This window comes from Aotus nancymaae, unplaced genomic scaffold, assembly GCF_030222135.1.
Source record: "Aotus nancymaae isolate 86718 unplaced genomic scaffold, 86718_ANA_hifiasm-v0.15.2.pri h1tg000058l, whole genome shotgun sequence".
In the NCBI taxonomy this organism is placed as follows: domain Eukaryota; kingdom Metazoa; phylum Chordata; class Mammalia; order Primates; family Aotidae; genus Aotus; species Aotus nancymaae.
In genome coordinates, this window is record NW_026988472.1 from 16,569,192 (window position 1) to 16,595,639 (window position 26,448).

The 26,448-nt window shown below is 37.3% G+C and overlaps 1 long non-coding RNA gene across 1 annotated transcript in view; it reads right to left on the reverse strand.

Annotated features, from left to right (window-relative positions):
- LOC135269948 (uncharacterized) overlaps window positions 1-18,386 on the reverse strand; it is a 131,742-nt gene extending 113,356 nt beyond the window's left edge. The window contains exon 1 of the long non-coding RNA XR_010338185.1: window positions 18,212-18,386. This is a non-coding gene — a long non-coding RNA (uncharacterized LOC135269948). The remainder of the gene's footprint in view (window positions 1-18,211) is intronic.
- Window positions 18,387-26,448: the final 8,062 nt, after the last annotated feature.

The window sequence follows — 26,448 nt, forward strand, 5'->3', positions numbered from 1 at the left end:
CTGCATCCTGGGGTGAAATCCGTACTGCTTCCACCCTTTTATGGCTGAAATCATATAAGAGCCTCTCAGATGCCATGAGAATCATTTAAAATAAGAAAAGACTCAATAAATAACTATATTTCTTATATTTCCCTTGGCGTGATTTTTTTTCTGTGAGGGACCTCAGTAATGAATTCTTATTTCTTCTCTTGCTTGAGCTGCTACTACTGCAGGAAAGAGAAGCTGCTGCTACTGACCTGGCTTTAAAAGGTCTGAGTGATAGATTACTACAAAATAGACCCCAATGAATCATATTACCCTGAATTCATGGACTTATTCAATCCCATCTAATTTTTTTCTTTTTGAGACGGAGTCCTTCTCTGTGGCCCAGGCTGGAGTGCAGTGGTGTGATGCGTCCTGGGTTCGAGCGATTCCCCTGCTTCAGCCTCCCTAGTAGCTGGGATTACAGGCTTGCGCCATCATGCCCTGCTAATTTTTCTATTTGTAGTAGAGATAGGGTTTCATTATGTTGGTCAGGCTGGTCTCGAACTCCTGACCTCAAATGATCCACCCACCTCAGCCTCCCAAAATGCTGAGATTACAGGCGTGAGCCACTGCGTCTGGCCAGTCCCATCTAACACTGAATGAAAACTGACCTTATAATTTGCTTGGTCTAATAGAATGATAGAAATGATGTACAAGCTCTGAACTAAGGCCCAACGAGCTCTTACATCTTCTGCTCTTGCTTTCCTAGAAACCTGAAACAACTATGCTGCATAAAGTCTAGAATTAAAAACCGTCTGGAGGGAAAGTTCCAGGCCTCTCAGCTATTCCAGCAGAACTCAGACTCCACTGGCCTCTTCTGCTGAATACAACTGTATGAGTGATTCCAGGCAAAATTAATAGAAAACCACACAACCAACCCACGGAATCATGAGAAATAATAAATTGTTGTTAATGTCATTGACTACTGGGGTGATTGTTCTGCAGTAATAGATAACTGATACAGCTATTGTTTATAAGATTTCAGATGCTGGGAGCTTACTTCCCTTACAAGGTGGAACTGCATAGGCTCACAGTTCACAAGGTTTCCATATGTGCCCAAGGTTGAAAAGAGAGCTGGAGCCAAGTTTTTCATCTGAGCCTGAAAGGCAAGGTTCTACAGTGATGAATGTTTTTTTGTTCAAGTTTGTATTAGTACGTACAGAGTCTGAAAGTGCAACAGAAGACATGACCTGTTTTTTAAGGCTACTGGCAAAATGCCTAGTGAGAAAGGAGAATACAAAAAACCTTTGCAACTCTAGGTAACTCTGTCCATGTCTGATTATTTCATTTTCCAATGGCAACGTCCCAGCTATGTGCCAGTGTCTTTGCAGCTTATATCTGGGCTAAAATAGGAAGTCTTCCTGATTTCTCTCCGCTATCATTTCCTTATCCAAGTTTGTTGGTTTTCCTGCCCAATTTATTATTGACAATGTCTCAGGTGAAGTATTTCAGTGCTTACAGTGTTATTTATACTATTTATCACACTAGAAACCAGTGATACAACTCTCTTTTTTTATTTTTTATTTTTTTGATATGGAATCTCACTCTCACTCTGTCGCTCAGGCTAGAGTGGAGTGGCATGATCTCAGCTCACTGCAACATCCAATTCCTGGGTTCAAGCCATTCTCCTGCCTCAGCCTCCCAAGTAGCTGGGATTACACGCACCCACCACCATGCCTGCCTAATTTTTGTATTTTTAGTAGAGCGAGATTTCACAGTGTTGGCCAGGCTGGTCTCAAACTCCTGACCTCAAGTGATTTGCCTGTCTCGGCCTCCCAAAGTACTGGGATTACGGGCATGAGCCACTGCACTCAGCCAAGACTTTCATTTTAGAAACACAATCACTGAAATGAGGGCCTTCCCATGTAGAAAATCTGAATGGTATCATGACACAACATATAGATTCTGAAGCTAGATAGCTTGGTTTTCAAATGGGTCTGCAAGTAACTATATGATCTAAGGCAGATTACATAACCTCTCTTTGCTTCATCTTTCTTATCCCGGAAATGGGAATAATGAGTTTTATAACTACCTTGAACTACTATAAATGTAAGTGTAAGTGTGGCACTTAGTAGCTATAGAAACTTGGCTGCTAGTATTATCTTCATTATTAAGAACTGAATATAATAGAAAAAAAAAGATACAGACCCAAGGCTTTGACAAATTAAATACTTGACCTTGGTCAAATTAATATCTCTCTGGGCCTCAGTTTCTTTATCTGTGAAATGGGTAAAAATTCAGCTCTAAAATTCAAACAATCTATGAAATGTGTGAGAGAAGTCTAACTATGACCTCTCAGACAATGACCACTGAGAGTAAGATATTTGTTCTCCTTGTCCAGAATGGGTCAGAGAAGTGTTGAAGTATAATGTGGTTTTATACTTAAATCAAGGCCTCGTTTGGTTCAGAAATGTGGATTCGATTTTAAATGGCATTTTTTACCTGGGCTGTGATGAATAAGGAATGGTAGAAACTTAGAATTAAATAACCATCCAGAAAGGGAGGAATCACATACCTACATACATTTTTACTGGTTTAGGAGAATTTTCAGAAGGATATTCTGAGATCAAGGAGGCCAGTACAGTCAAGTAGAGGGGAAGGATGATCAGAAAACCATGTCTGTTACTGGCCAGCAGGAAAGATGGAGGAGAAGTGTTTTAATGAAACCTGAATCTGCTAAGAAGAGCTACTTAATCATAGGATCAGAAAGGACACTCTTTTTCTTCCTGTGAGTTGCCTCCCATCTGTCCTTATGCCTCATAAGCAACATAATGAAATAGACATTTGTAATCGGCCCTTTGTAGTCTTGCCACACCTGTAAACCAAAGTTAGGATAACGCTGTTGTTATACAAGAAGGGCCATTAATTTTTTTTTCTGCTTTAAACTAACCTCCACCTTCACCCTAACCCCAAGCTCCCCAAGCTCAAAGATTAGATTCATCTCAAGAATTACCTATTATCTATCTATCTTCTATCTATCTATCTATCCATCCATCCATCCATCCAGCTGTCTGGCTCTCTGTCTTTGTATCATTTATGTTTTTAGAGCTTTTGCTGCAAACAAATACTTCACGAGTAAGAGCTCCAGTTCTTGGCTGGTCGAGGTGGCTCACGCCTGTAATCCCAGCACTTTGGGAGGCAAAAGTGGGTGGATCACGAGGTCAGGAGTTTAAGACCAGCCTGGCCAACACAGTGAAACCCCGTCTGTACTAAAAATACAACAATTAGCCAGGCATGGTGGTGGGTGCATGTAATCCCAGCTACTCGGGAGGCTGAGGCAGGAGAACCGCTTGAACTTGGGAGGTAGAGTTTGCAGTGAGCTGAGATAGTGCCATTGCACTCCAGCCAGGGTAACAGTGCCAGACTCCATCTCAAAAAAAAAAAAAAAGCTCTGGTTCTTGGCAAGCCTCCAATATTACACAAGGAAACAATCACACATTCATAGGTAAACATAGACAGACAGACACACACACACACACTCTCCCATTAATGCTCTTAAAAGGCCTAGTTTTACCCTACTACAGAACGAAAGAGTCGTATACAATACATGCTAGTTTTGACCTAAAAGTTAGCATCACTGCAGAATAAGAATAATCAAAAGAACTCCCTCCTTTCAAGATTATTTGTCTTCTACAAGCAAAGGACTCTCAAAGCCCTCCTTTTGCTAATGATGGTAAATGACCACATACAGGTTTTTTCTTGTCCCTCGAGAAACCTTATTAAAATAATAACAAAACTATTGAAAAAAGGATGAACCCATAAGAATGAAAAAATGTAACTGCAAGTTATTATCAGATAAGGGATTTCAACAATTTCTAGAATACAGAAGAAGAATAGAAAAATAATAACAGATAAAGCAAAAAGGAGAAAACCAAAGCCTAGACTGCATACACGGGAATGGGTTGCAGTGGGTAAGAGAAGAGGAGCAACTGACTTGGAAGAGGCCTGGGAAAGAATTCAGCATGGGAGCTTGCAGGCATAAAAAGGTGCAAGAGTTAGAAGTGATAATAAAATGAAATCTACACATGGAATTATTGGCTTCCACAGTCTCTCTCCAATATATGCAGGCAAAACAGCATACAATACATTGTACATTTTTTGTCTCTTATCATATTAAAAAGAAAGGCTATCCAAATAAAAGAAATCAAATTACTGGGGATAAGTTAGGGTATCAGTGGTAGATTAGGGTACCCCAGAAAACAGCCTCCCATTCTGAAATTTGGAAGTCCCAGCATGACAGTCATCTCCCTGACTGTATTCCACCTGATCCATTTAATGTAAAGTTCATGACTAACAAACATCAGCCATTTGCAAAACATTCTTTTTTATTATTATTTTTAGAGACAGGGTCTCACCCTGTCGCCCAGGCTGCAGTGCAGTAGTGCCATCAGTAGCTCACTGCAGCTTTACGCTCTTGGACTCAAGTGAGCCTCCTGCCTCAGCCTCCTGAGTAGCTGAGACTACTGGCACACGACACTGCATCCAGCTAATTTTTTATTTTCATTTTTTGTAGAGATGGAGTCTTGCTTTGTTGCCCAGGCTGGTCTCAAACTCCTGGCCTCAAGCAGTCCTTCCACCTCAGCCTCCCAAAGTGTTGTGATTACAGGTGTGAGCCACCACACTCAGCCCGCAAAATATTCTTGGTCAGTGTATTTGTCAGAGTTCTCAAGAGAAACAGAACCAATAGGATGTGAATATATGTGACTAGGATGTGTATACATGTATATATGTGTCTGTGTGTGTGTGTGTGTGTGTGTGTGTCTGTGTAAAGAGATTTATTATAAGGAATTAGTTCTAGGGATTATAGATGGCCAGTGATTATGTGAGGCTCTGATTATGGAGTAATTATGGAGGCTGTCAAGTCCCAAGATCTGCAGGGTGAGTTGGCAAGCTGGAGACCCAGAAGAACTGATTGTGTAGTTCCAGTGAGTCTGAAGGTTAGAACCAAGAGAGTCAATAGTGTAAATTCTAGTCCAAAAGTCATCAGGCTCAAGGCATAAGAGCTTATGTTCCAGTCCGAGTCTAAAGACTGGAAAAAAAAATCAATGTACAACTCAAGTAGTCAAGCAGGAGGTGTTCTCTCTTGCCCACCCTTTTCATTCTATTCAGCTTTTCATTTGATTAGCTGGGGCCCACACACATTAGGGAGGGCAAATCTGCTTTACTCACTCCAATTCAAATGTAAATCTAATCCACAGCCACCCTCACAGACACACTCAGAGTGTTTGACCAAATGTCCACTCACCTTATAACCCAGTCAGGTGATTAATACATAAAATTAACATTGTAGCCAGCCTTCCTATAAATGTTAACTTTTGTATTTGAAATAAAAGCCAAGAATCTTCAAACATTTGAAAGGAAATCTAATCATGAATGAAAAAGATTAAGATAGAGAACTAACTTCTAGAGAGAGATAATTTTAGGAGCAGATGAAAACTCAAAAGAAAAGCACAGTGCACAAAGAGTTTTGTGATATTATATACATAAATATATAAATGGTGTTATATTATACATTAAATATTATATATTATTAAATATTATATATAGCGATATATTATATATTATATAAATAGATAAAAATACATAATAAAATGGTGATATTATATACATAAAACAAGAAGAGAATGCAATGGTAAAGAACTGATCCAAGATCTGCTGGCTCATGCCTGTAATCCCAGCACTTTGGGAGTCCGAGGCAGGTAGATCATGAGGTCAGGAGTTTGAGACCATCCTGGCTAACACAGTGAAACCTCATCTCTACTAAAAACACAAAAAATTAGCTGGGCATAGTGGCACGTGCCAGCAGTCCCAGCTACTCAGGAGGCTGAGACAGGAGGCAGAGGTTGCAATGAGCCGAGATCGCACCATTGCACTCCAGCCTGGGCAACAAGAGTGAAATGCCATCTCAAAAAAAAAAAAAAAAGAAAGAAAGAAATGATCCAAGATCAATAAAGATCTCTTTGGAATTAAAAATACGATTACTGGAATATCAAGTTCAAAAAAAAGTTGGTAAGTGAAGTTCAGAAAATTTCCCAGAATATTCACCCCAAAAGCAAAGTGAATAAAATTTTGAAAGAAAATATTAGAGATACAGAAAATGAGAAATGAGAATTAACTTAAACCTAACATAATCACCTAAATTTACAGAAGGCAATGGAACAGTCTTTTTAAAGTATCACTAAGAAATTATTTTTTTAATAATTACAGGCAGTGGCTCCTGTCTGTCATCCTAGCACCTTGAAAGGCTAAGGCAGCAAGACTGTTTAGCCCAGGAGTTGTAGATCAGCCTGGGCATCATAGTGAGACTCCATCTCTACAAAAAAAAAAAAACTTAAAAATTAGTCAGGCATGGTGGCACATGCCTGTAGTCCTAGTTACTCAGGTGACTAAGGTGGGAGGATCGCTTGAGCCCAGGAGGTCAAGGCTGCAGTGAGCCATAATAGCAATAGAACAAGATCCTGTCTCAAAAAAAATTCAAAAAAGAAGTGGTTTTCACCTAAAATTCTATTCCAGCCAAATCATCATATCATAGTTAATAACATAAACTTTTATAATTTAAAAAATCATGTAAAATGCATAATGCTGAAATATTTCTTGTCTACTGTGTCCAATCACAGAACTACCTCCCCTTCAAACAAACAAACAAACAACAAACACAATCTTCTGTTATTATGGTGTGTGTACTTTTCATTGTTTTCTATATAAATAAAGTATAAATAAATAATATTCAGTTTTGTTTTGTTTTAACCTAAATAGCAGTTTGGCTTTTCAACTTAATAGCGTATCTATATTCTTTCTATATATATTCCTTGGGACCCACATCATTGTTTTTACCGCTGTGTCATATTCCAGAGCACAAATGCACACAACTTATTTAATCACTCATGTATTCATGGACAGCTAGACCCTTCCCAGTGTTTTTTGTTTGTTTTTTTTATAAACAGTGCTACAGTGAACATAATTATACAAGCCTCCTAGTGACTGAGGCTCTAATTTTCTGCAAAAATACACTGCTCTCTACTTTATTCTTTGATTACGATGAGCATTCCCAAGACCTTGTTTCCCTATTTTAGCTTTCTGGGAATGTGGCAATTTTGTTATGTTACACAAGGTTACCTTCTCATCATCTTCTCTTTCCTTCTCTGTTGTGATGAGTAAGATTAAAGGGTCTTCTGACAGAAATCTCCAAACTATCATTTTTATGATTTATTTCTGCAGGGAGACATTTACTCAGTGCTATGGAATTATGATTTTCTATCTCAGGGGACAAAGCTAGGACTAAACTCCCTAAGATGCTTTTTGTGACAAATACTTAAAGGTGAAAATCAAGCTGCTAAATCTTTACCTTTTGTGTCTGTTAGCTTTGAGTTATTTGGTAATGTGGGCTATCAGGATAAATTGGCTATTGTAGCCATTACAACTATGAATTGGTCAGCATTTAGGTTTTCTGAAGATTTTCAGAGTATCCATAATCCTCCCTGCATTGCATCCTTCTTGCATAGTCTCTTTTGTAGAATTTTTTTCTATGTTTAGAGATTGCTCTTACAGGAAAGTCACAAATAAAAAATGAGTTCAGATGCCTAAATATTTCATTAATTATTTAAGGAAATGGCTAGTCACTAACATTTGTTGTAGCCTTAGACACACTTACATGCAGTGTGTATTTAATCCTTAGTAAAAATATTAAAGGTACAGAAGATATAACTAAAGCACAGAAATAAAAACTTTCTCCTACTGTCACAACTTGTAAGTGATGGAAATGACCTCACTATATTCACAGGATCTCATCTGGCTCAATGAGCATTGTTATAGATGGAACTGTGTCTTCTCAAAATTCATATATTGACACCTTAACCTCCAGTGTAACTGAATTTGAGGATAGGACCTTTAAGGAGGTAGTTAAGGTTAAATGAGGTCATGAAGGTGGAGCTCTAATCCTTAAGATTGATGTCCTTACATAAGGAGGAGAGAGCTCTCCGCATGCTTGCAGAGGAAAGGCCATGTAAGTCCACAGCAAGAAGGCAGATATTTGCAGCCAGGAAGAGAGGCTTTGCCACAATCTTGATCATGGACTTCAGCCTCCAGAACCTTGACAAATAAATTTCTGTTGTTTAAACCACTTCATTTGTAGTATTTTTTTTATGGTGGCCCAAGCTGACTAATACAAGCATGATCTCAATTCAAATACTAACTGAGCCTCTCTTTCACAGTCTACTCTTAACCCAGTCATTTTCTGTTTCCTAGATCTGTTTCCTTCTCTTTGAAATAAAGTTTAGGACAAATTATCTCAAAGCTCTAAATTTATATATTTCATTTAATTGAATACCTGCTCAATAATCTTAGTGCTGACATTAAGTAATTAAGAATTAGTAAATAAGAAATTTAATATGCTCTAATTCCAACACATAAATATGTTTTAAAAAATTTTTAGTCCTCTTATGATACAGCTGGATAGAATGGACTCTGTTGCTTGCAACTATGAATTCTGAATTATGTCCTATAAATTACAGAATTTGAAGCTGATGAGACACTTAGAGCTCATTTCCTCCAATGTCTTTTCAGCCTCAATAGTTCATTCTTTATTTTCCCATTTGAAAGATTTTTTACTAGAAAATTAAATTATCCTTGACTTGTTTACCTTCTTTATAAATAAGTCATAAAAATGTTAATTATTCTGAACTAATAGAATTCTAGACAAAGCCAAAAATTGATATTGTATTTCTCTCTACAAATATAATATGGATAATATGTAAGATTTTCATTAGCCTTTTTGAAATATTAAAAATAGAGAGTATCTATTATTAAATTTTTAGTTCTAGTTTGAAAGGCCTTGCTATATCTTTTTCCTCATTTTAATGATGATTCAAGTACAGCCCAACAATGTGGATACTTTGTCTAAGATCCCACAGCTAAATAAAGGCAGAGCTTGGATGATAACTCGTCTCTAAGTAATAGCACACTTTATCAGACACCTAAGAGAAATAAATTACTTCTTTAAATCATCACATTACTCACCCAAGTATTTATCAAGTGCCTACTATGTGCCTGGTACTCATTCGGCACTAGGAATATACCAATGAATAAGTCCTGCCTTTGTGCTTGTGGGGAAAGGCAAACAGCAAATAAGAAAACAGACATGAAGATAATTTTGGGTGGTGATAAGTGTTGTATTAAATAACAGTGTTTTGAAAACCCAAGAGGGTAGAGAATGTTTGGAGGGTAAGGGTGTTAACTTAGACAGTCGAAGAAGGCCTCACCAAGGAAAACGTCTTTGAACTGAGACCTGAAAGCCTTCCAGTGCAAATAATCAGGGCTAGGGCACTCTAAACAAGAAACAGCAAAGGTAAAATCCCTAAGGTTGATGCAAACTGTGCATTTCAAGGAACAGCAAGATGGAGATGGAGATGGAGACAGTGGAAGATGAGGATGGAGAGTGAGGCATGACTCAGATAATGCAAGACCTATCAAGAAAGGAAGCTGAATTCTTTTTCTAAAGTCATTGGAAGGACAATAAAGCCTTTTGAGCAAGGGAATAACATTATCTAACTTAGTTTTTTAAAAAGATCATTCTGGCTTCCACCTAGAGAATGGGTGCTAGAAGGAACAGAAGCAATCTGATTTTTATGGTTCATGGTTTTATTTGTTTATTTGTTTGTTTCAGATATGTGTATAGACCTAACTGGAAAGACTAGAGAGAATGAGCTAAAGGCCAAGTTTATTTACATCTTATAATATATAGTAATGATGGACTAATAAATGTTTAGAGGACAATAACACGACTAAAAATTCATGTTATTTTAGAGAGATGCTAAGTTGTCACTACTAAATTATACATCAAAAATGCATGCCTTATAATCACACAGTCACACTCTAACAGATTTGAAATATTTGCTTTTCTGTCATAAATAAGCCTCAGTGCAGTTAACTTTTCTTCATATCAGTTTCTACTACATATATACATATTAATTAAATGACAGTTGAATACTAATGCTTGAATACTCAGCATAATAGATGGCAATGGCTCTGAGAGAGCTGAAATAATCTGTCAATTAAAGAATATATGTTTCAGAAGTACTTAACTATGGAAACTATAATGACTCAGGATGGGCTTGTTAAAATGAAACAGAAAATCAATTCTTAACAGTTCTTCCTGGACCAATGAGAGGGCAAAAGATGTCTTCAGCACCATTCTGGACTGAACTGGCCAAATAGGTTCAAGGCTAGATTGCAAGAAAATGCAATTGTTAATCAATATTGTCTCTTCTATGTTCTCTATCAAGCTTTCTGGCACTGAAGTTCTAGCCAAAATCAGAGTTTAAAAGCAAACTATAGTGCTGGCCAAATGAGAGCAGAGAAATTGAATCCACGGGTTGGTTAGACGTCTCTTCAATAGAAGAGTGTAAAGAATTTACAGTAAAACATTCTAACACAAATACTTTCATGCTAAGAATATATATTTTATCATTGCAAGTAATAATACTAATCAACCTTATTCACCAATTTCTGTGTGCCAGGTGCTGAGCTAGTGTTCCACACATTATTTCAGCTGATCCTTTCTACAGCTCTATCAGGAAGACATGAGCATTTATTGTTTTTGTAAATGGGGAAACCAAGGCTCAAGGTGGTTAAGTAATTTATCTGGGTTCATAAAGATTCTTCATCACAGAAAAGAGGACAGAACACGGTCTTTTCCATCCTTACTGTTTTCTTCATTAGATTGTTTCACAATTTGCCAGAAGTTATTGCCCCTTCATTAACTCCAAGTAGTATCAAAAGGAGATCACCTGGTATGACACACACATATAAGGCAATGTTTGAAAATAGGCCTTTTATTTAACTGCCGAAGTCCACAGTATTTTTCAAAATGATTTGCATCTTAAAAAGTGTAGAATTGCATACAAACAAGTTCAAAGCTTGAGTGAGTCTTTGTAACTAACTCCCCTGAGGAAAAGAAGTCTTTGTTCTCCTGCTTTGCATAACAACTTCAAAATTCTAGATGCCATAGATCATCTGAAAACCACATGACTTGATGATTTTTGTCCCCAGATAGAGACAAAGGCCATGGAAGAGTTCACTTAAAAGTCATCAGTGCAATAGCACAAAATATGACCAAGTGTCTTTCTTTCCTGATTCATGAAATGAATACCCAGATTTCTCCTACTTCTAGTGGATAGTACTGCACTGAGGATAAGGGTCCTCATTTTGTGTGTATGGGTGTGTGTGTGACAATGAAAGAGACCTGACCTAACTAACTCTATCTTGCTTCTAACCTCCAAGCTGTCCTTGCTTATTCTGCGCATATGCCAAACTAACTTGGGAAGGAACTTATTTTATAGTCTGAAACAAAGATGATAAAAGCCCTTTCCCAAAAGAAATCCCCTTCTTGCCTGGGGACCAGACTGCTCTTGTAGGATTAACAAATTAGCCAAAAGATTACAAAAGATGGTTTAGGAGTCAGGCAGCTGAAGGTTGTAAGATTCAGACCCTCCCCAAATTTGCTCCTGGGGATAACATCACTATTACAAAGCCTAAGATCAGTGCTTGAGATATTTTGCAGACCCTGCACTTGATGGATCAGCTGGCACCATCCAGATCAACTGGCTCATTTGATCTTGTTGCCTCAACTCAAGAACTGACTCAGCACAAGAGGACAGCTCAGACTCCCTGTGATTTCACCTCCGAACCAACCAATCATCACTCCTGACTCACTGGCAACCCCACCACTCACCACATTATTCTTAAAAACTCTGGTCCCCAAGTGCTGGGGAGACTGATTTGAGTAACAATAAAACTGATCTCCCATGCAGCCAGCTCTGTGTGATTTACTCTTTCTCTATTGCAATTCCCCTGTCTTGATAAATCAGCTCTGTCTAGGCAGCAGGCAAGGTGAACCCCTTGGACAGTTACACTATTACTGCCAAGATCTATACACATGTCCCCTAGATAGTGGTACTAGGACAGAGTACTAGATCCTAGTCTTGACACTGAGTTGTCAGGTGGTTGAAGTTTTTAAACTATCTTAAGGTTACAGAAAGAATACAGGAGTGGGCTTGTGAGGAGGTTGGGGGGTAAGTGGCATGAGGTGCAGGGTGGATGGCTTCACAAGCTATGGGAGAGTGAAAGGTGGAAATCATGGCAAGCCAAGACTGTCTTGGAATGCAAACGATCTCTTAGGTACTCTCAGAAAAAATAGATGGTGGTAGCCCATGGTAAAGTTTCTCTGTCAAACCTTAAAAGTGTCAGACTTCAGTCCCCTTTCCCTATGAGTTCATAGTTCCTAGATCCAGGTAAGGAGGACCTCAGAGAAAGCCTGCCTGTTTACTTCACTAACGTAGATTTTTCTCAACAGATGTAAATCTCCCCGACAAAAGACAGCTTTTCAGAGCTATGCTTGTGTTTGCTCATCTGAACAGCCATCTCAAAATATGCCAATGAGGTATATTTTGTGGTGAAATATTCTGGTTTCCTTCACCTCTTTTTTATCAGGGAAGAGAATAAATCACATGACAGAATTTAAGTAATTAGCCCAGGTGTGGTGGCTCATGCCTGTAATCCCAGCGCTTTGGGAGGGTGAGGCAGGTGGATCCCTTGAGGTTGGGAGCTCCAGACCAGCCTGGTCAACATGGTGAAACCTTGTCTCTACCAAAAATACAAAAATTAGCTGGGTGTGGTTGTGGGCACCTATGATTCCAGCTACTCAGGAGGCTGAGGCAGGAGAATTACTTGAACCTGGGAAGGCGGAGGTTGCAGTGAGCTGAGATTGTGCCACTACTGTACTCCAGCCTGGGCAACATAAAAAGACTCTGTCTCAAAAAAAAAAAAAAGAATTAATTATATAGTGTTTTCTAGATGTGTTTTTTAAAAAGTTAATCTCCCTAGGATAATCTTAGTACATTAAAAAGGCAAATAACATGCATATCCATTTTATCACACTGCTAGCATCAATAAGAACCATTTTGCTACAAGACCAGCCATCAAAATCAAACAAAAACTTAGGCACAGACACAATTCACTTACTAATATGTTCATTCTTACTAGAAGATGTCAAGAGCAAACATTTAACAAATGTACCGCATGCCTTAGCCCTTCCCTTGACAGCCTGTCCCAATTTTCCCACCCAGTCTCCACTTGTTCTGACACTGACTGGCTGAAGTTGATTCATTAAGTAAATATTTATCAGGCACTTACTATGTATCAGGCACCATCATAGGATCTTAGTATACATCTCATACAGACAGACAAAGACCTTGGCTTTCATTGAAACTTTCATTTTAGCGCCCTGAGAAAACACTCTGATTGGTGTTCATCTTCCTCTTAACAAAAGTAGTTTGTGGATCACAAAAGTGGAATGAAAACCCAAGGAAATTATTTTAAGCTGATTTAAATGTTAAATAAAAAAATACTTGATAGTATTTTTCAAGTAGACCTGTAATAGTCGCCCACAAAATATTAATTAAAAAACAGAAAATTGCAGAGCAACAGATATACGTTTTTTCAAAAATTATATTTCATATAAGTATTTTAAAAAACTCCAAGGCCGGGCGCGGTGGCTCACGCCTGTAATCCCAGCACTTTGGGAGGCCGAGGCAGGTGGATCACGAGGTCAAGAGATCGAGACCATCCTGGTCAACATGGTGAAACCCCGTCTCTACTAAAAATACAAAAAATTAGCTGGGCATGGTGGTGCATGCCTGTAATCCCAGCTACTCAGGAGGCTGAGGCAGGAGAATTGCCTGAACCCAGGAGGCGGAGGTTGCAGGTTAGCCGAGATCGCGCCACTGCACTCCGGCCTGGGTAACAAGAGCGAAACTCCGTCTCAAAAAAAAAAAAAAAAAAAAAACTCCACATAGAAGTGCATACACTAAACAGCACAAGATTGAAGGTAGTACATAGAATTGATTGCTTTTTCTTTGCACAGACATTTTTTGCTTAAATTTGCTGACTCGTAATGTATTATTTCTCTAAAATTTTAAAAATCCAATACAGATTTATTTAAGGGTTAATTTGACCTACGTTCAAATCATGTGGTTCGTTCCTTTTTGCTAGTGTGTTTATTTATTTTGGGTCTATATGCACTCTCTGGGGGATATGAGAGTAAAAGTACTCCTAGAATATGTGTTTCTGAGAGAGAGAATTTGTAGGAATAGGACATTCAGCAATTCTCTTTGTTACAGTCTATATTTCACTGGATGATGTATGCATGATAGGAAACAGAAAAGGAATTAAAATGAGAAAAAGAGACAGTGCAGGGTTTTTTTTTTTCAAATGTAAAGATACTTCTAGAAAAGTCAGTTAAAATAATCTAGGTCATTTAAATGTCCTTCAGAAGAAAATCCATGGTTCAATTTCAGTAAAAGCACCATGTATTCAAGATGCACTCAAGAAGCAATAGTCCATAAGATGACAAGACTTTTCATGTGTGTTTCTGGTCTCAACTCAGCCTCCTACCCCACCTAAAACTGTCCTTCTCCTATACCACACATTTGAAAATCACTGAAAAAAGAACACAGCTAACTGGCCAGACTCCACACTCACTCACTTACACAGCCCTCCCACAAGGGTCTGAGTGCACACTTCAGCAGCTGCAGGATCCGCACCGGAGTGCAGGCCAGTTGTGGACTAGCAGGCTGAGTGGATGGAGTGTCTCCTGTGGTGAAGCTGGCTCTGAATAAGGTCTGGGCAAGTGCATTGCTGGTTGTGGGTCTCTGGCTAACAAGTGACCAAGAAAAAATCCTGGGTCACTTTCACTCACTTATTTTTCAACATAAATTTTAGAATCAGCTTTTCTGGTTATCCTCCCAAAACTGTGTTAGTATTTTTATTATGTTAAATTAATTAATTAAGAATTGACAGCTTGATGATATTGAGTGTCCTTATCCAAGAATATAGTATACTTTTCCATTTGTTGAAGTTTTCATTTCTGTTTCTTAAGAGTATTTTAAAGTCATTTTATGACTCGTATATATTCCTTTTCAAGTTTATTCTCATGTATGTTATGTTTTGTTGCTATCCATATTATCACATGAGAGTTCAATACAACAGAATAGAATGTTCAAATAGTGTAAATACACAAAAAAAAAATTGTGGCACTTTGACTTAATTAGAAAAAACATAATTCATTTAAAAAATTGTAACAACTGTATGACATCTTGAAATGTTTTAAAAAGTTAAATACATACATTACAAATGCATTAAGAATAAATTCCAAATAGATCAAATAAATAAATTATATTAATTACCAATTGATAATATTGATAGACTACATTTTAAAAATTGAAATAGAAAACCATTTTTTAAAAAGATAATTAGGGAAAATTTCTTGCAATTCACATCACAGACAAAAAGCTAATAATATATCAATATTAGCCTAATAAATAGTTTCCTCAAATCACAAAATAAAGATGAATAACCTAATAAAATGAGCAGTAGATATAAATAGATAGTTCACATACAATAAAATAACATTTAAATAAATAAGATGTTCAGCCTCCCTTACAAGAAAAGACATTATATTAAAGGAATTATATTAATATAATTAAACTTATATTAAAGGGATTGTATTAATATAATTAAATCATATTAATAATCATATTAAAGTAATGTCACCCCAAAATATACTTTTTTGACATATTTTGAGGTGGCTATTTAGAGGGTCTACAGACAGAAATAGCCCTGAAAAGTTTTCTTTTGTGGAGTAGATTTGCATTTGTAGAAAAAAGTTTACATTAATGAAATAAACAGCCAGGCTTTCTGTGAGCCTCTTCCACTTACCTTAGGAGATCTAGGAGAGATGAATGAAATGTGGGCTTTCATCTATTCTTTCTGAGAGCTGTTACTTGTGAGGATTCATGTATATAATAAAGCCCCCATGCCTTTCTCTTTCTCTCTCTCTCTCTCTCTCTCTCCCATAACCTGTCTTGCCATGCTGCAAGCCCTTATTCTTCCTATAACCTCAAGATGTAATAAAAACATCAACCATCTGGCCTTTTCTTTGAATTTTTATATATTGTATGACTCTCATGCACATGTGCATGTTAATAAATTTTGTATGCCTTTTCTTCTTATTCTGCCTTTTGTCAGTTGACTTTCAGTGAATTTTCAGAGGACAAAAGGACAGATTTCCCTTGGTCCCTACAGTTTTGGTACTATGAGAATAACTAAAACTGCTCTGCTCTTCTGGAAGCCACAGTTAAGGGAAACCAGTATCTGAGAAGCCAGCAGAAGGGTAAGGATATCTTACGAGTCAGATTCCTGAAAGTCTATCTGTGGAATCTGATCAAGCAAATGGTAACAATAAATGTGTATTTCTCCTTTTCTAAAATTAAGATTAATGCAAGAAAAGCATTTATACAGACCAGTCTTAGTATAGCAATTCGGGTGTATTTTTTTGTGTGAACATTCATATTGTCTGATCCTCTTCCTCTCAGAAGTAGTCTTTATTTTTCCTTTGTCACTGTCTTTCTGTGTCATTTGTCATAAAGAGGCCCTTTCATCTTCTTTTATGTCCTTGAAAGCTTGACAAGTGACCAAGAGGGAACACTCTCTTGGTCTCTTCCATCAGAGGTTGTGATTTTTGGGTAACATTCATTTGCCAGTCTGAAATGACTAAGAACTCCAAGACACATAAGATACTAAGGAGCACATTCTTTGTTCTGAATGTGTTTAAGCTCTCAGGAAAGTTTGTCTTAATAAGAAATCCAATCCAAAAAGGGCTTTTGTTGTCTCAACCTTTGATGCCTGATTAGTCCTGGGAAAGTCCAATTCCAGGAGGGCCTACCTGATGTCACAAATTAATGGGTGCATGACTGGCAGCACCCTACAAATTTGTGACATACTGGAGACATCATCCTTAACCATATATAACAACAAGATTCTTTTGCTATCTTAGCTTATATCTGGGAGTAAATTTTTCTTTGGAATCATGGGGGGGTCACCTCTTCTGTGCCCATTTAAAAAATACCACTAATGTCCATGGTATTCTAAACCTGAGAAATTACCTCTCGGACTTTCCATTAAAACACTCATTGACTTAAGTCACTTATGGAATAAATAAATTAGTTATATATTTTTTAAAAACTTTTTAATGGAATAAATAAATTAGCTATTTTTTTTAAACTTTTTAATGGAATAAATATTTTTTAAAAAACTTTTTAGAGTGCTATTGTTTTAAACAGCTATCTTATAGGTAGCTGTGAAAAGATACAAAAGGAATATAGCCTTTAGAAACTCCCTTGGCAAGATCACAAAAAGGCAGAAATTATATTTAAAATGAAGTTAAAAATCCTCTGCATACTCAAACTGCCTACTTTGAATTCCCTGCTGGATTTACATAAAAAGTACTGCACCCTGTGGCCTAGTGGCTAGGATTCCAATCTTTCACTGCTGTGGCATGGGTTTCAGTTCTGTCAGGGGATCGGTCTCTTGGAGATGTAAATATTTTACGTTGGGAGAAAAAAATTTTTATAAGAATTAGTTTGAACTATCTGTTTTGAGTTTATATTTGTGTGACACTCAGCTTTTCTTCCTACCCAGGTGTTACTAATCCTTTCCCTTTCTATGCATAGTTTTTATTTTTCTGGTTGTCTCTAAGTCTCTTTTTTCTTCTAGGTGTCTTTGGAGGGGCTTTGTATTTGTTTAAAAACAACAACAAAAACCAAAAACAAAACCGCTTCTTTGCACTTTGAAGATGCCTCATGTGTCCTTGGTTAAGTCATAAAAGGCTAATTGATTTCAGTTTTGAGTTACTTGGTAAATATCTTTGGTTTAAAAGAAAGAAGAAAAAATATGTTAAAAAGCCAGGAATGTTGGCTGTTTGTCCCAACTAAAACCTGATCACGAGATATTTGAAATATTTTTTAAGAGGTCTGTGGTCACAAACTGGCCTAATTAAAAGCTGATATTCAGACGATATATTCACACACACACACACACACACACACACACACACACACACACACACACACCTTCTCTGGGCTTGGCGGTGGCTGTAATCCCAGCACTTTGGGAGGCAGAGGCGGGTGGTTCACAAGCTCAGGAATTCAAGACCAGCCTGGCCAACATGGCGAAACCCCGTCTCTACTAAAAGTACACAAATTAGTCGGGTGTGGTGGCGGGTTTCTACTAAAGACAGGGTTTCTCTTTTACTATGAGAAAGGCATTGACTTAAAGTTTACATAACAAACCTTACCTTTGTTGTTGTTGTTTTTAAACAAACTCAGTGAGGGAGCGTTAGAGGGACTTCCCAGGATCAACTGCGGGCGTTGTTTTGAGTGCAGGAATTCGCCAGTCTTCCCACCTCTGGCAGGCTAGGTAGGGGCCCTTTGTCTCTAATTTTCCTGCCTCTGTCCAGGTAGGGACCTTTGTCTCTGATTTTCCCGCCTCTGGCTCTTGGAGGTGGGGGCTCTGTGACTCAGGGTTATAAAACAAGTAGCCAATCCGGTAAGAGAGTCAAAGATCAATCAATCCAGAGGAAGTTTGAAATAACTCTCCTCATTGGATGAGAACATGAATGGGGAGGGAATAACTCAAGGGTAAAAACTAGCCTGCCCAGCCTGGGCTGGAATCCTCTCCGGATCCCCTCCCGCAAAAGCGTTGGAGCTGTCCTTTCACTCTGCCTAATAAAACGCGTTATCGCACACTCTTTGGGTCCACGAGTTCTATTTCAACTGTAAATCTCACCACACCTCTGGGGTCCCTTTCCCCATTCTTCCGGGTTAGGAAGGCCAAGAGCCTAAGTTTCTGTTATAGATATACCACTTCCCTGGTTGTCTAGTGGTTAGGACTCCTGGTTTTCACCCAGGCAGCCTGGGTTTAGAATCCCGGTATGAGAACCAGGAAATCCCACTTTACTTTTACTCCAGTCACACCAGCTACTCAGGAGGCTGAGGCTATTCAGGAGACTGAGGCAAGGCTGAGGTAGAATTGATTGAACCTGGGAGGCAGAGGTTGCAGTGATCATGCCATTGCACTCCAGTCTGGGCGACAAGAGCAAGACTCGGTCTCAAAGAAAACTTCTCTGTACTGTTTCGGATACTACTACTTCTCCCATTGAAAATTTTTTACATTGCCTGCAACCTCTTTTTATTTATTTTTAATGTTTTATTCTTCTTAGACATAGTCTGATTCTGTTGCCCAGGCTGGAGTTCAGTGGCACAATCTTGGTTCGCTGCAACCTTCGCCCCTCGGGTTCAAGTGATTCTCATGCCTCACCTTCCCGAGTAGCTGGGATTACATGTGTAGACCACCACATCCGGCTAATTTTTGTATTTTTAGTAGAGATGGGGTTTCACCATGTTGGCCAAGCTGGTCTCGAACTCCTGACTTCAAATGATCCACCCAACTTGGCCTTCCAAACTGCTGGGATTAGAGGCGTGAGCCACTGCACCTGGCCTGAAACCTCTTTTTAAATTGTGTGTTGAGTCTCTCTGTTTGCTTCCTTTCTTGTTGGCATAATTGTTGCTCAAAACAAAAAACGTAAAATTTCATTGGCCATTTTAGGAAGCTTTCCAGACTGGCTTCTCCCAGGACTCCATTCTTTTATTTGCCTTGGCTCCTTCTTTTGCCAACTTTGATCTTTTGTCCGTTTTCCTTTAGTCATTGATATGTTCCCCCTTCCAGTCCCTGTTTCTTCCATGTAGTGGTCAATGGATGAAAAATTGCTGAAAGGACATATAAGAGTTCTGGTTATCACATAAAGGAATCTAAAAGAGACTTCTGGAGGCTCTGAGACTCCTTGAGGAAAACAGCCAAAGTGCCACCGATCCTTTTGAATGTCACCTGTCTTCTTTCATGGACACCTAAAGATGTGAGTGGGTTCAACTTTATTAATGGGCTCTACCCTGAATTCAGTAACACAGTTAAGAAACAGAAACTAAATTAAAAATCCAACTATCCAACTAAATTGATCTTCAGAACACAACTTTCTGACATCTGGGTGGCTATTTTTAAACCATCTGTCAAATAAATTTACATCTATAAAAAAATTTTCATGTGCAAAAGCATCGCCCTCTCTGTAGCTCAACCATTAGAAGCTTTTACTATGAGAAAGGCATTGACTTAAAGTTTACATAACAAACTTTACCTTTGTTTAAGGTACTTTTCCTGGCTATTTTGCCTTAACCGGGCCTTTAACTATGCCCTTCTTTGTCTTGGCAAATAATAATGTTTAGATCTAAGTTCAATGTCTTTGATATATAAATTTTCTACCTTGTTTTACAAAATCATCCCTTTGTAAGGGCAAATTTAGGGTTTCCTAGTTAACAATTGCATAGTGCAAGAAACAAGTAATTGAAAGATCAATTATCTGAATGAAAGGAAGAAGCTAGCAAATAAAGAATCTTAAAGAACACTATAAGATCAGCTTCTGGCTATGTCTGTATGTCTATGTATGTTATGTGTCTGCGATATTTCTATATAATCTGAGATAATCTTTGGTAAATAAAGCTAGTTTTAAAATTGTAGATAAAATCAGAATGTTTTCAGAATTGTCAGTATCAAATATAATTCAGACATTTTTGCCTATGTCTACTATCAGACAGGGTTATGCTGTCTCTACTACATGTTTTAAAGTCATAAAACTGCTCCTTCTATAATATTTTTGATACTTACTTAATTTGTCTATAAGCTAAAACTGTAAGGGCCAGCTACTGTGTGCCCACAAAGCCTGGTACACATCTTACTGTGAGCTTATATCTTTGGTTTTGAGTCTCTAGATTCTGAGGTCTGGACAGATAGCCATGGTCAGTGCCTGGACCACCAGCTACAGGGCAGAGCTAAGCTCAATATTGTCCCATCCCACCTGGCCCAGATGTGCCTTTTGGCCATGCTGGGAGGGATCAGATCTTCGATACATCCTCTTCACAGCTCTGTCCCTTCTCCTGGGCATTATACCTGGTATGTAAATTCAAGATCCAGATAAGCCCTGCCCTTCATAGCCATCCTAGGTGCTACATGGGTATTCAGGACCTAGGACAACTGGGAGAGTCATTAGGAAAGGTAACTGTCATCATTTCAAAATTCTTTTCAGTAATTTAAGATTTTCAAGTCGATGTTATTAACATGTAATTACTTAACATGTAACTAAGTAATAGATAATCATTAACTGTTGGAGTCATTTCTAAGTAAGTTAACATACAGAAACATTGATTATTAAATATAAGTTTAGGCTTATATCCTTTGACATATTATTTTTATATAGTTAAAATCCAAATTGACATATGTTATTAAAGCTATTAAAATAAGAGAAATAACTCTTTATGTGAAGTATACAAGAAAAGCAAGTTATGTTTTTCTTAAGGAAAGTTATAAAGGCACGAGGATTTTTGCTTGTTGAAAAAAATAATTCTATCAATTTTAGAGGTCATTTAAAAGTTGTTTTAAAATGAAGGAAAAAGATATAGATAAAACTAAATGAATATCAAAAATTGGGGAAAAATTTCAAAACCTTGTGTGGTTAAACTGACTAAAATTAAATATTTATTTTAAGCATTTTTATATTGAGCCATAATATCAAAAATATACTAATACACAACTAGAATTTGGTTTCTCTTTTTGAATAAGATTTTCATATAGTATTAATAAAAAATAATACTTTGGTTTACTTTTTGGATAGTAAACAGGCTTATTTGATATCTAAATTATACAGGAAGCATTGTCAAATAAGAAATTATGCTTAACTTTCCTTGAGTTATATTTGTATATATGTGCTATTAATATAATGTGTTCCAAAATTATGAGATTCCTAAAATTCTGATATGCCTTGGTATATGTTCTCCAACATAATTATTATTTATCTATAATCTGGACTAAATCCTAAATTTTATTTCTCCTCTAGTATCTGGCTATGAATCTCCAGACTAATGTTTCCAAATTTTCTCCCACTTTTCTGACTTAAAATCACTAGAAATTAAAATTGTGCTTTTCTTTAAATCCTACAAACTGAAGCTGGACAAGTTTATACAAACTTAGGGAGAGATCACCACAGCAACTTACACATAAACAGATTTCATTCCTGTCGATGCATCATCAACTACTCAGAGAGTTCACTGAAATACTTGATTTGAACTACTCTCCAGGAAAATCTGCCATATTGCCATTACTTACCCACCTCAACTGAGGATCTTTCAGAAACTAGAAAAACTAGTTTATACACTACTCTAGGCATTAATCTTTGTTTTTTTTCTATTTCCATAGAAATATCTCTTATTAAAGATCTGTTTGTCTGTATTATAGAGGCCTTCCTGAGCTAATCTACAATATCACCATCTGAAATGAGACACAACTATTTAACAGAACTGACCTATTCACAGGACTAAGACTGATTCAAGAAGATATGGGCTGCGAGTTCCAATCTATGTTGTCCTTCCCAGATTGCCAGTCTCAGCTTTCTTATCTGAATCTCTCCAGAGCTACTCACTTGGGCTTTAATATGTGAAATTTTCTAAAAATAAAGATTTAAATGGAGGACTAATAAAGACCAAAAATATTTTGCTCCAAAATATACTTTTTTGACATATTTTAGGATGGCTATTTAGAGACAGGAATAGCCCTGAAAAACTGGCTTTTGTGGAGCAGATTTGCATCTGTAGAGAAAAATCTTTATTAGTGAAATAAACGACCAGACTCTCTGAGGTCCTCCTCCTTATCCAGATTTGGGAATGATTAACTCAACCACAGGCTGCCACTTATTTTTTCTGAGAGCTGCTACCTGTGAGTCTTTAGCTACATAGTAAGACTGCCTTTTCTCCTTGCCTTTCTTTCTTTCTCCCTCTCTTAACTTGTCTTGCCATGCTCCAAACCCTTTTTCTTCTGCAACCTCAAGATGGTATAAAAGTGTCAACAATCTGGCCCTTTTTTTGAGTTTTTATATTTTATATGATTCTTATGTACATGTGTGCATGTTAATATGTTTTGTATGTCTTTTCTCCTATTAATCTTACTTTTGTCAGTTGATTTTCAGTGAACACTCAAGAGATTGAAGGGGAAGTTTTCTTTTGGCCCCTACAACATCAACATTTTTTAATTCTCCAGTTTGATAAAAACTAAAACCTTTATAACAAACTGTGGTAGCAAGCTTGTGGAAAACAGACACTCTCATTCAGTGTTGTTAGGAGTTAAGTTTGTTAGAACTCTACATAGGGCAATTTGTCAATATCTGTCAAAATTAAAAATGAGGCCGGGCGCGGTGGCTCACGCCTATAATCCCAGCACTTTGGGAGGCCGAGACGGGTGGATCACGAGGTCAAGAGATCGAGACCATCCTGGTCAACACGGTGAAACCCTGTCTCTACTAAAAATACAAAAATTAGCTGGGCGTGGTGGTGCATGCCTGTAGTCCCAGCTACTCGGGAGGCTGAGGCAGGAGAATTGCTTGAACCCAGGAAATGGAGGTTGCAGTGAGCTGAGATTGCGCCATTGCACTCCAGCCTGGGTAACAAGAGAGAAACTCTGTCTCAAAAAAAAAAAAAAAAAAAGAATATGCCAATTGATTAAGCAATTGCAAGTATTCATGCAGAATGTTTCTAAGAGTAAAATATTGAAAATAATCCACATGTCTTTTATAAGGACTGTTTAAATGAATTAAAGTACATTTAATCAATTAAATGCACTGGAAATATCACCCCCTAAAAACGTTTTGTGTACTAATATGCATTTATGTTCAAAAGAAATACACACACAGACACATAGGATTAATGTGCTACTCAGGGAGAGGCAAGAGATGGCTGAGAAACTGAGCTGGGAGAAAACCTTTTACAGCCTTTCCTGAAAGTGTGTTTGAGAGGAGACACAGGATCCTGAAAACATCTAGAAATGGGGAATATGGAGCAGAAAAAAAAGCATATTTTATCCCATATGCCCACTCTGAGTATTCACATCATGCATTTGTGATGGCATTGAAGTACCTGGAAGTGTCTCCAACTTGGAGACAAGAAACCTATGATAGGTTTGATGGCTGATAATTAATAGCCTCTCATAAAGAAATGTAGATTTTCTCCTTTCTATTTTAAATAATAGGATTGCAACTAATATATAGAGGCTACAAGACAATAAAATGATTGTTCAATATAAAGAAGGATTTCTTTTTTTTTTTTTTTTCTTTTTTTTTTTAAGAAACAACTTGTGTCTTATCTGTACTTTTGGAGCTCACGTTGTCTGGTACATAGAAGGTGTTCGATAACAAATATTCATTTCCTACCCCTTTCCAGAGCTTCCACCCTTTTCCCTATCAGCTACAGGATAAATCAACTTCTTTTTTTTTTTTTTTTTAAGACACAGTTTCACTCTTTTTTTTTTTTTTAAAGAGAAAGAGAGAGAGAGAATAGGAAGGAGGAAAAAGGAAGAGAAAGAGAGAGAGAGAATGGGGAGGAGGGAGAAGGAAAAGAAAGAGGGAGAGAGATTGGGAGTATTGCTTTCTTGCTCAGGCTAGAATGCAATTTAGTAATGGGTATTGAAAACCTCTTTTATACTGATAATTATACTTAATGATGTAGTCAGGAAGGAATAAGGGAAGAAGATAACAAACAAACAGCCAACCAATATTTAATTTAAACCTATGAAATGCTATGCGATTACTGAGGAGTGATTTACTTCCAATTATATAGTCACCTTTGGAATAGGTGTGAGGTGGTAATGTATGTTTTGTGTATTTGAAGTGGAGAGTTCTATAAATGTTTATTAAGTTTACTTGTTCCGGGTCTGAGTTCAAGTTCTGAATATCCTTGTTAATTTTCTATCTCGTTGATCTATAGAATCGTTAGCTCTTCTTGTTGCATTGATCCTTTTGCCATTATGTAATGTCATTCCTCACCTCTTTTGATCTTTGTTGCTTTAAAGTCTACTTTATCAGAGGCGAGAATTGCATCTCCTGCTTTTTGTTTATTAGTTTATTTTTACTTTCTGTTTGATTGGTAAATCTTCCTCCTTCTCTCTGAGTCTTTGTGTATTGTTGCATGTAAGATGGGCCCGGATGCAGCATACCGATGGGTTTTGGCTTTTTATCCAATTAAAATATATATAAGTTTAATACCGGCGTTTGATGCTAGCTGGCTGTTTTGCCCATTAGTTGATGTAAATTTTTTATTGTGTTAAAGTTCTTTGCTTTTTGATATATTTTTGGAAAGGCTGATATTGGTTGTTCCTTTATATGTATAGTGCTTCTTTCAGAAGCTCTTGTAAAGCAGGCCTGGTGGTGGTGAACTCTCTAAGTACTTGTTTGTTCGCAAAAGATTTAATTTTTCCTTCGCTCATAAAGCTTAGTTTGGCTGGATAGGAAATTCTGGGTTGAAAGTTTAAAGAAGGATTTCTAATCCTTAAAGCTCTTCAAAGATGTAATACGGTGACATAGAATGTGGAGTCGCTCATCACTGGGACTGTTGAGCCAAGATTAAGCAATGGGCATGTTACAAGGAAAATAAAAGCATCAGTTGAAACACTGAACTAGATTAGCAATTCCCAATATTTTCTACACTTATGGAAGATGACAGTCACATGTGTAATACATTCCAGGAGGCATAACCAGACCTATGTGTAATTCTCTGGCAGGAATCTACCTTTTTTTCTTTCACTAAGAATAGCATATCAGAAGCTAGATGTCAAGGAGAGTTAACATTATTAAAGTGATAACCTTGAATTATTTCCATTGAAAGATATAGATAAAATAGGCACAGAAATACACATAGAAGTGTACCATAGATACTGCTATCATAGAAATAGACTGGCAGGAAATCTTGGTGATTTAACTAGTATTGCTAACAAATTACCTGTGACATAATTAATTACAAAAACTGCGATATCTAAACACTATAGAAAAAAAATACCCAAACTGATCTTATACCTTGCTACTACTCAAAATGTCCTCCACAGACCAGCAGGAGCAGCCTTACCTGGGAGCTTGCTAGACCTGCAGAATCTCAGCACCCACTCCAGACCTGCTGAGTCAGAATCTACATTATAACAAGATCTCCAAATGATTCATAAGCATATCAAAGTTTTGAAAAGCACTGGCCTAGATAACTGTTGAGTTCCTTCTAAATGGAAATGTAGGTAAAAATGACAGGACCAGATATGATGTCAGCACCTGCAATAAAGCCTAACTATATACGCCTGCTTCCGTGCCTCCACAATTTCGGATGACCTTTCATCCTTTAAGTATAGCTATACCAAAGGAGGCAAGCTATTTTCTGGAGGGCAGTTACTACTCAGCATTCAGTTGCTGATAGATTGTTTCCACACAAAATTGCAATTCATAGCTCAGGATCTGCTCTAACTTTCAAGATTCCAAGCATTAGTTGCAACAGTTTCGATTTTGAATTTTTATCTTCATACCCATCCTCATCCCTGTGACTTTTGGCATATACCTAAAGATCTATTGGGAAAAGAAATTATAAAAATAAACTGGTACCATAATCTGAAAGATAAGAGTGCTTT